The 7,928-nt window shown below is 43.8% G+C and overlaps 1 protein-coding gene across 2 annotated transcripts in view; it reads left to right on the top strand.

Moving 5' to 3' along the window:
- Positions 1 to 7,928, top strand: part of TLR5 (toll like receptor 5) — a 39,914-nt gene that overhangs the window by 2,710 nt on the left and 29,276 nt on the right. Inside the window, exon 3 of one of the 2 annotated variants that reach the window (XR_002103615.1) lies at positions 939 to 1,546. The exons of the other annotated variant lie outside the window; for it this stretch is intronic. The gene's annotated coding sequence lies outside the window, so the exon portion shown is untranslated. Of the gene's footprint in view, positions 1 to 938; positions 1,547 to 7,928 lie in introns of those variants that run through there. 2 annotated transcript variants of the gene reach the window in all.

The following is a 7,928-nucleotide window of genomic DNA, read 5'->3' as shown; positions in this document are numbered from 1 at the left end:
CTGGGGGCTGGCAGGGGTCCCCCCATGATCCCCTCCGCCAGCTCCTCTCGTCCACCCCTAGTACTTACCAGTTTGGAGTCAGCTGCAGCTCCCTGCTGCAGCCAGCGGGGACTGTCTGAATCATCAAAGCTCTCCAAATCTTTTCCGAAGATTCATAGAGCTTCTAAGTGATTTGGACCTTTTAATTGGTCCCCTGATTCAATTTGGATTTGGAGAGTCGGCTGCCAAATCGCCTCTGAATCGAATCAGCACTTGAAGCTTTGCACAGACCTAGTTTTGAACCTGCATCTTCTGCTTTGTTCAGTAAGATGGATGTTGTCCTGTAAGGGCAGTAGTAGCCCTGTTCCTTCTCCCTAGTGAGAGAGAAGCTGTCTTATAATTCTTTATCTATTGCAGCTAGTGATGATTAAACCCCACTGAGGTCAGGGACTGGTGTTAGAGCCCAGGGCCTGTAGGGTTTTAAAAGGGTGGCTATTACTTAGCCAGCAGGGCACTGACCATTAGGCATTGAGGCTAAAAGGTGGGAGAGCTGTCCTCCTGTGGCATCAGTGGCTGGTTGTGGATTTAACTCTAACCACACTTGTGGGGGCTCCTGTGCCCCTACGGGGTAATACTCTTCCATCGTAAGAGCATATACAGTAGCCATCGTGGAATCTTCTGAGCATGCTTACAAGGGGAAGCATAACTTTGTAGGTGGAAACAGACTCTAATATCTGTAAATGCCAAAAATGGACAGAGAAGTAGCACGTAGGCACATAAAACTGAAGCAAGATTTGACTCTGATGGTAGCATTTCAGAAGTGCTTGGCATTGACTGAATTCTTTTTATCCCAGAATCAATGGTATCCCTCTCCTTGACTTCAGGGAGAAAGGTTAGATCAATGCTGCATGCCTCCAGGGATTCCACCCTTAACTCATTTTCTCTTTGTTTACACACAGGCTCAAACATTTAAGTGAACCCTCCATCCCTCCACCCCGTCCTCCCTGAATGCCAGGGCTTGGTATAAAATGGAATCTAGTTCAGACCCAGGACAGATTGAAGCAATAAAACCAGAAGGCAAAACTGCTTCAGCCTCAGATTAACCTTTAGCTTTGTTAAAAAAAACAAACTACTGATTATTTTCCTATTTCCTTGTTGAATGCCTTTCATTCTGTTTATTCAACTAGCACTGCCAGCAATTGTCTGTTGTAGGCAAAGCATAAGTGATGCTGATCAACTGATGCTCTAGAGTTTGGAAATGGTCAAGGCCAAGTTCATCCCAGATGAGCTCCACTGACTATGATGATTCTGGCACCCACTGTATGAAGTTGCTGTGTGTGCCAAAGCATTGGCAACATATTAAGTGGCTAGAGACTTTGCACAAGCTACAAATCAATTGGGGATTGATCCGGTTCCTATTAAAGTCGATGAATGAGACTTTCTGTTGATTTTAGTGAGAACTGATATGAGCCATGAAATTAAAATTCTGCAGACAGGCTAAAGAGTTTTATGGCAGAGGGGAGGACTGTCATCAGCCCTTTTGGCTGACCAGCTGAGAAGTGAAGGCTTTGTACACAGCTTTGCTGCAACCACACATACACACATACATATACACAGCATATATTGACTATTGTAGACAGGAAGATGGAGTCAGTTGCTCATAAACCTATCCTGTATTCTTGTCATAATGATCTTAGACTAAGAGTTAGTTAGGATTTTAACATTACTGATTCTGAGAGACTTGGAGCCAGATCCTCAAAGGATGTTGCAACACTGTGAAACAATGCCAAACTTCTAGGTCAGCTGTTCCCAAAGTCTGACATTTGTTTGTGTACATGCCCTCCAGCTGTCTTTTGAGAAGAGTGCTCCTGGCTTAAATGTGCTCTGAGCATGGCTATACAACTGGATGGTACTGGGAGAGAGACTGCCAAATTCCAAACCCTATTTCACTGTGAGTAAGGGCTTTGAGAAGTGTGTTACTGTGGGGCAGCATCAGCACTTCGTCAGCTTTGTGCATGCCCATTCAAAGAAATTTGGCACAGAGGCTTTTAGCTGGGATATGAAGTATGGGCTTTGGCAGTATTAGTGGCATATAAATTGGGCAGGCCTGCACCTGGTCCTTCAGCACCATACCAACTCAGCAACACTGCGGCCAGTTCAGAATGGTGTGCATACACAGATATAACATGTTTAACGGGGCTGTTGCCTGGCACGGTAAATTTGTTTCATGGCTGTGCCCTTAGGAGCCCAAAGAGGCCGGTGTTTAAGTGCTTTGGAAGGTATGGGGTGTTTATTCAGCTCTAAGCACACTATAATTATTTACATGAAAATGCATCTAGTTATGCATATAGTCATCATACTAGAATTGGTCAGAAACTGTGCTGCCTGCTTGGCAAATAGCCATGAAAATGAATCTTTTTAATAGAAAATTTAAAGAGGAACTTTCAGCTTTTAATTGAAAAACTGAAAACAGTTCCGCTTTTGGCAACTTTCAGTCAGTAACTATAAGATCTGGCAGAGAAACTCCTTTGGAATTATTCAAGAGCCTAAGTCTAGAGCTAGACTTCTTAAGTCCCTCCTGCTCAGTGCCCACCTAACTCCCCCAGATGCCTATAGCTCTGCTTCTGCATATGCTCTGAAGTACTTGAGCCTTCACAGTGCTGGGACGCTTATCTCATGCCTAGCCTCTATCAATATGGCCATATCAGGCAAGTGTTACCCTGCCCTATCTTGCCTAAAGATGTGTTGTATTAGATCAAGCTCTCCCTAGCCCGGGAGAAGGGTACAGCAGTAGTGCTGATCCTTCCCACCTTGTTTAATAGCTCAATGTTCAAAGTCTTCATCTAGGATGTGAGACGTGGTTTCAGTTCTTTCTTCTGCCTGAGGAATTTAAAATACCCATTTTGCCTCTTCCAGGGAAGTACCCTAACCACGGGGTAGTAGGCTATTATAAGGTGGGAGGCAGGGTGCGGTGGAGAGAGGGAAGCTCCCAACCTCCTTGCTCTACAGTGTGTGGAATAGTGAGAGATTCTTCGGGCCATTGAGAGGCAGGTGCAAGGGTGAGCCCAACTCTGAATCTGGTTGGGGCCACCCGCCTGGGAGGGGGGAGAATTGCACACCAGTCCCTGTCTGATGGCTATTTCATTATACTACAGCAGTCTAGTGCTTAAACCATGGTGTTACTGTATAAAAGAAGGTTGTACCACTCCTACCTCTGTACTGAATGTAAAGAGAACCTTGTTCACTTCTTGGAGGGTTGAAGCACCTACCTCCAGCAGAGAAGTTCATGACTGTGAATACTGAGTGCACTTTCCTGACAGCTCCTTACGCTGTACACTGGTTGTTCTGGATCCCTCTCCTGGGGATTCTATGATAGTGAGCAGGTCTGATTTAAGTATTTCAGGATAGGGTCTGTTTGGGCTTGTGGACCAAACATGTTTCTTCTTAAAATAGCCAGCAGTGCTGCCAACAGTGCTGTTGTTTAAATGATGTCAGCGTTAAAACCTCAAGCAGCTCAAACATACTACCATCACATCATATGGTATGTTTTTAAGATCTCCTGATATTGCCTAGAATCATGTGGAGTTCTCCTTCAACATCTGAGACTTCGTAATAATATTCTTCAGGACCTGGTGGACTCTGTCCAAGGAATTCACAGAATCCTCATCCCAAAGGAACTGGAGTGAAGGAGATTCTGGGCATACGAGCAAATCCAGAATCCTGATATCTCTTCGGGATTTGTGCTCCATAGTCAAATTCCTTCAACTTGAAAACAACACCAAAGAAACGTGATTGCTCCACTCTTTCCTCATTCTGTAGCTAGAGATCTGGAGAGCCTTGGTACACTCTTCTCTCCTTTCTCAGTTTCTCCCTTCTCAAACCTCTGTACCATGCTCCATGTGTGACCTTACCAGCTCCTTGTGTTCTTTTCTGATAGTCTGCACTTCTGTTTCCTCCCATGCACTAAGATGGGGTTGTAGCATCTTTTGCACTGCTGTTCTCAGGCCTTTCTTCTCCTTGGAGTTTTGCAGCTTGTCATAATTTTGGATATATCTTTGGAATCAGCTGTCCCACTGAACTCTGTATTATGTGCACACCTGGGCACTTCCCTGCATAATACCTTTATCACTTCCTTGATATCTAGCATATGCAAAATAGGACCCAAGGCTGATACAGGAGCGCACAATGTGTCACTCCCTCATCTGTAGCCATTTATGTTATCAGGCTAGCATATTTTTTAACAAACCTATTATGTCACTGTCATGGTTGCCTCTGCAGACTTTATACAAACATTAATTTTTCAGACAATACTCAGGTGAAACTCTTCTTGTGCTCACATCTGTATGCTATTTCCCTCAACATCTCCTCTCAATTTCATGCCCTCAAAGATTTTAATCAAGCTTGTCGATCCTGCCCTCCCATAGAAGTTGTTGCTTGTTGTCTTTCTGATCCTGTCAGGCCAATGTTTTGGTTCTGTCTACTTTTTTAATTAAGCTACAATCTTTCTTCTCTATGCCAAACGCTTTCTTTGCATAATGTACAGTGCAAAATAATTGCTACTGTTTTTGGATGTTCAGAGATTATCTTGGAAAATATCTTGAGCCCATTAATGTTTCCATGTGACAATTTATGTCCCTGGAAAAATTATTAATATCCCCATTCCGTGGGAATTTCCAAGAAAAATTGAGAGTCTGTGTGCAGAGCTTGGGCTGGGAGGCAGGACCTCCTCCCCCAAAGCTCTGACCCAGAGCTGCCATTGATTCTCTACGTGGCCTTCAGTGAGTTTTTACCCTCTCTGCCTCAGTTCCATGTGACAAAAAAGGGGATAGTCCTTGTCCTCACAACTTACTAAATTTTATCTCATATCACATGTCCCTGAATATAATACATACCTTGTTTTTTAAAGGAAAAATAAGGGTCGTTACAGAGTTATGGCTCCATAAAGCAGGAACAGAATCTAATCTTCAGCTGACACCCTCCCTTTCCTGCTTAACTAAAGACTAAAAAGACTAAAAGATTAAAAACTGCTTAACTAAGAACCCTAGCTGCTGCTGAAGATTGGTCTCCAGGGATGGATCTATGGCTTTGAAAAGAGTTAAAGTGTTCCCAGGGCTTCCAAATAGGAGGAAAGAGACTAGGAGCATGTAATAGACAGCAGAATTGCCCAAAGACTGATTAGCATGATTAATGGAACATCAGGACAATTAAAAAGGAGAGATGGTTGTTAATGCCTGTGGAGTGAAGAACAATGATCCATTAAGTCAACCGACTCCCTCAGCCGCAACAGCTGCTGCACAATGGAGCAGGAATCAAAGTAGGGTGTTTATACCCCAGGCAGAAAATCAGCTTCCCTGCTTTATATATAAAACCCAAGGTGGGAAGTGGGTTGATTTTGAGGGGAAAGGAGCATCGGTGCTTGTAGGCAATAAAATACAATAGTTTATGTTTGCAAAGTGCTTCAAAAGCATGAGGCAGATTGCCTCCCCCCTTTATCAGCTACTTTGAGCACCTGGCAAGGCAAAGGTGCTGCAAACTGGCTGGATCTGGCCAACACAGCAATATCCCTGCTGTGGGGGAGTCCTTACCTGCAAGAACCAGCAAAACTAGCTCCTCTGGACATGTAAGGGAAGTGTCAGTGGTGAGGAGAAGAGCAATGTCTAAATGGTGGGCAGTTCCCAAGGACCTATTCTAAACTACAACAGCTGTTAAGAACAAGCAGACAGAGATGATCCCTTACATTCATTCAACTTCAGTTCCCCTAACCGGTGGAGGCTACTTTATGTTAAATAGCTAAAATAAGAGGAGATGGAGTAATCTGTCTGTTTTCCAAGCTGCCATTTCCTTATACAGGGTGTGAATCCAAGGGGATAATACCTTAACAAATCACTAGAAATCTACATAGTGAGAAAGAAATGGATCAGGTATCTGATTTCCTTCCTCCTAAACCTGTTGCTAATTGCAACGTATCTTCTACTCTCTAGTCTTATGTAAGTCATGTAATGTCTCTCTGTCTCAGTTTTCCCATAGGTATAATAGGAACCATGATCTTTACTCCTCTTTACAAGTGCTTTAAAATCAATGGGTGGCAAGAGTCATATGGGAGCTGAAATTCAGCAGTTGAAGGAGAGAGCTAGAGATGACATTTGTCAAGTGATATAAACCTTTTTTAAAACCAGTATATTTTCAGGTTGCAGTTCTTTGTGGATATGCCTGAGGTGAACCTCATCTCCATTATATACTATATCTTTGGCCAACACTAATATCTCCATTCTGACAGATGGCAGGGAAAAGAAGTATTCAAGTTCCTTTTTCATGAATAAATAAATCATTCCGGTTTAATCAGATGAAAGCAGTCATGTAAATTATCGTGAGGCAACAGCACTGACCAATAACACTTTTTATCTAGCCAAGCTAAGGCCGCAGCTTTTACTGTAGATGGCAGTTTTCCAAGGAGTTACTATGGTCTAAATAAACTTCATGCACAATATCCTTGTTGGTAGCCTTACCAACCAATTACAAGAGACCAATTATGTCTCATATAATCTAATCTCTACAAAATTTTAAAGGCTCTTAATTATATATAACCATTGTATTGTCAGCCTCTGTCATGAATCTCCAGAATCTTTCCCAGACTTGTAGAATAAACATTTTCTGGTTCTTCTTTAGATCTGATTTCTACAAAAAGGAGTGATGCTCCAGTCCTACGCTAAATAGCAAGAAGAAATTGAATAGGTGAAAGGAATGGGAGTGGCTTTAATGTTCTGGGGAAGTAAAATAACTGGGATTTAGGACTGAGTTCAATTCAAGTTTTATGAGCCCAGCCATCTTCCACATTTTCCTGGTTTGGCTTATGGCATATTGTCATGGATGCAGTCATCACATTATCTCTGTACACTGTAGAATTTAATACTATTTCAGTTCTCCCTTCCTCCGTGGTGTCTCCCTGCTTTGATCCACTATCTTCCAAGGTTACATGACTGGTGTCATCCAGTCCATTCTTCAGAACAGCTTACAATCAGAGCAGGGATCTGTCTCCATTTTTGGAATACTTAGGGTTGCTGTCACTGCAGTGTCTGAGCATCTGAATCGTAAGAGATTTCTAAATACAGTTATCCATAGTGGACTTGGCTCTCATAACAGGGACCCAAAGGGCCCTGTTACTATAAGAAGAGAACAGCAGATGGAGCTTGCTGTATGGGGGCTGGCAGCCAGGAAGCAGGCTAACTGCCAAAAAGCCCAGTAAAAATGGGATAGGAGTTACCACCAGGGGAAAAACTGTCCTGGAGCTAGTTACTTCACAGCAAGCAGCTAAGAGGCAAAAATCTAGAAGTGGAAGCTATGAGCAGCAGAGCTAAGCCACAGTAGGTAAAGACAGGCTGGTCATCAGGCCCAAACTGAAAACCCCTGTGCATAGCTAGAGAGCCACCTGACCGGAAGGTGTGGGGCTTTGGAAGCTACATAAGACCAGTGCCTGAGATCAGGCAGTCAGTCTGGCCCTGCAAGTAATGGGGAGAGGAACTCCCAAGGAAGAAGGGCTCATAGAATCATAGAAGTAGGGTCGGAGGGAACCTTGTAGATCTTCAAGTCCGACCCCCCGCCTGGGCAGAAAAACTGGGCTCAAATGACTCCAGCCAGGTAAGCATCAAGTCTCTTCTTAAAGAGCCCCAGAGTAGGAGCCAACACCACTTCCCTAGGAAGTTGGTTCCAGATCCTAGCTGCCCTGACTGTGAAGTAGTTCTTACAGATGTCTAATCTAAATCTACTCTCCAACAACTTGTGGCTGTTATTCCTTGTTATGCCAGGGGGCGCTAGGGGAAACAAAGTCTCTGCCAAACCCTTCTGGTCCCCCCTAGTGAGTTTGTAGACCGTCATCAGGTCCCCCCTCAGCCTTCTCTTGTGAAGGCTGAACAGGTTCAGGTCCCGCAGTCTCTCATTGTAGGGTCTGCCCT

The sequence above is a fragment of the Crocodylus porosus genome, unplaced genomic scaffold (assembly GCF_001723895.1).
Source record: "Crocodylus porosus isolate Cpor-Errol unplaced genomic scaffold, CroPor_comp1, whole genome shotgun sequence".
Taxonomy (NCBI): domain Eukaryota; kingdom Metazoa; phylum Chordata; order Crocodylia; family Crocodylidae; genus Crocodylus; species Crocodylus porosus.
This window is presented reverse-complemented; position numbering and strand designations above follow the sequence as displayed.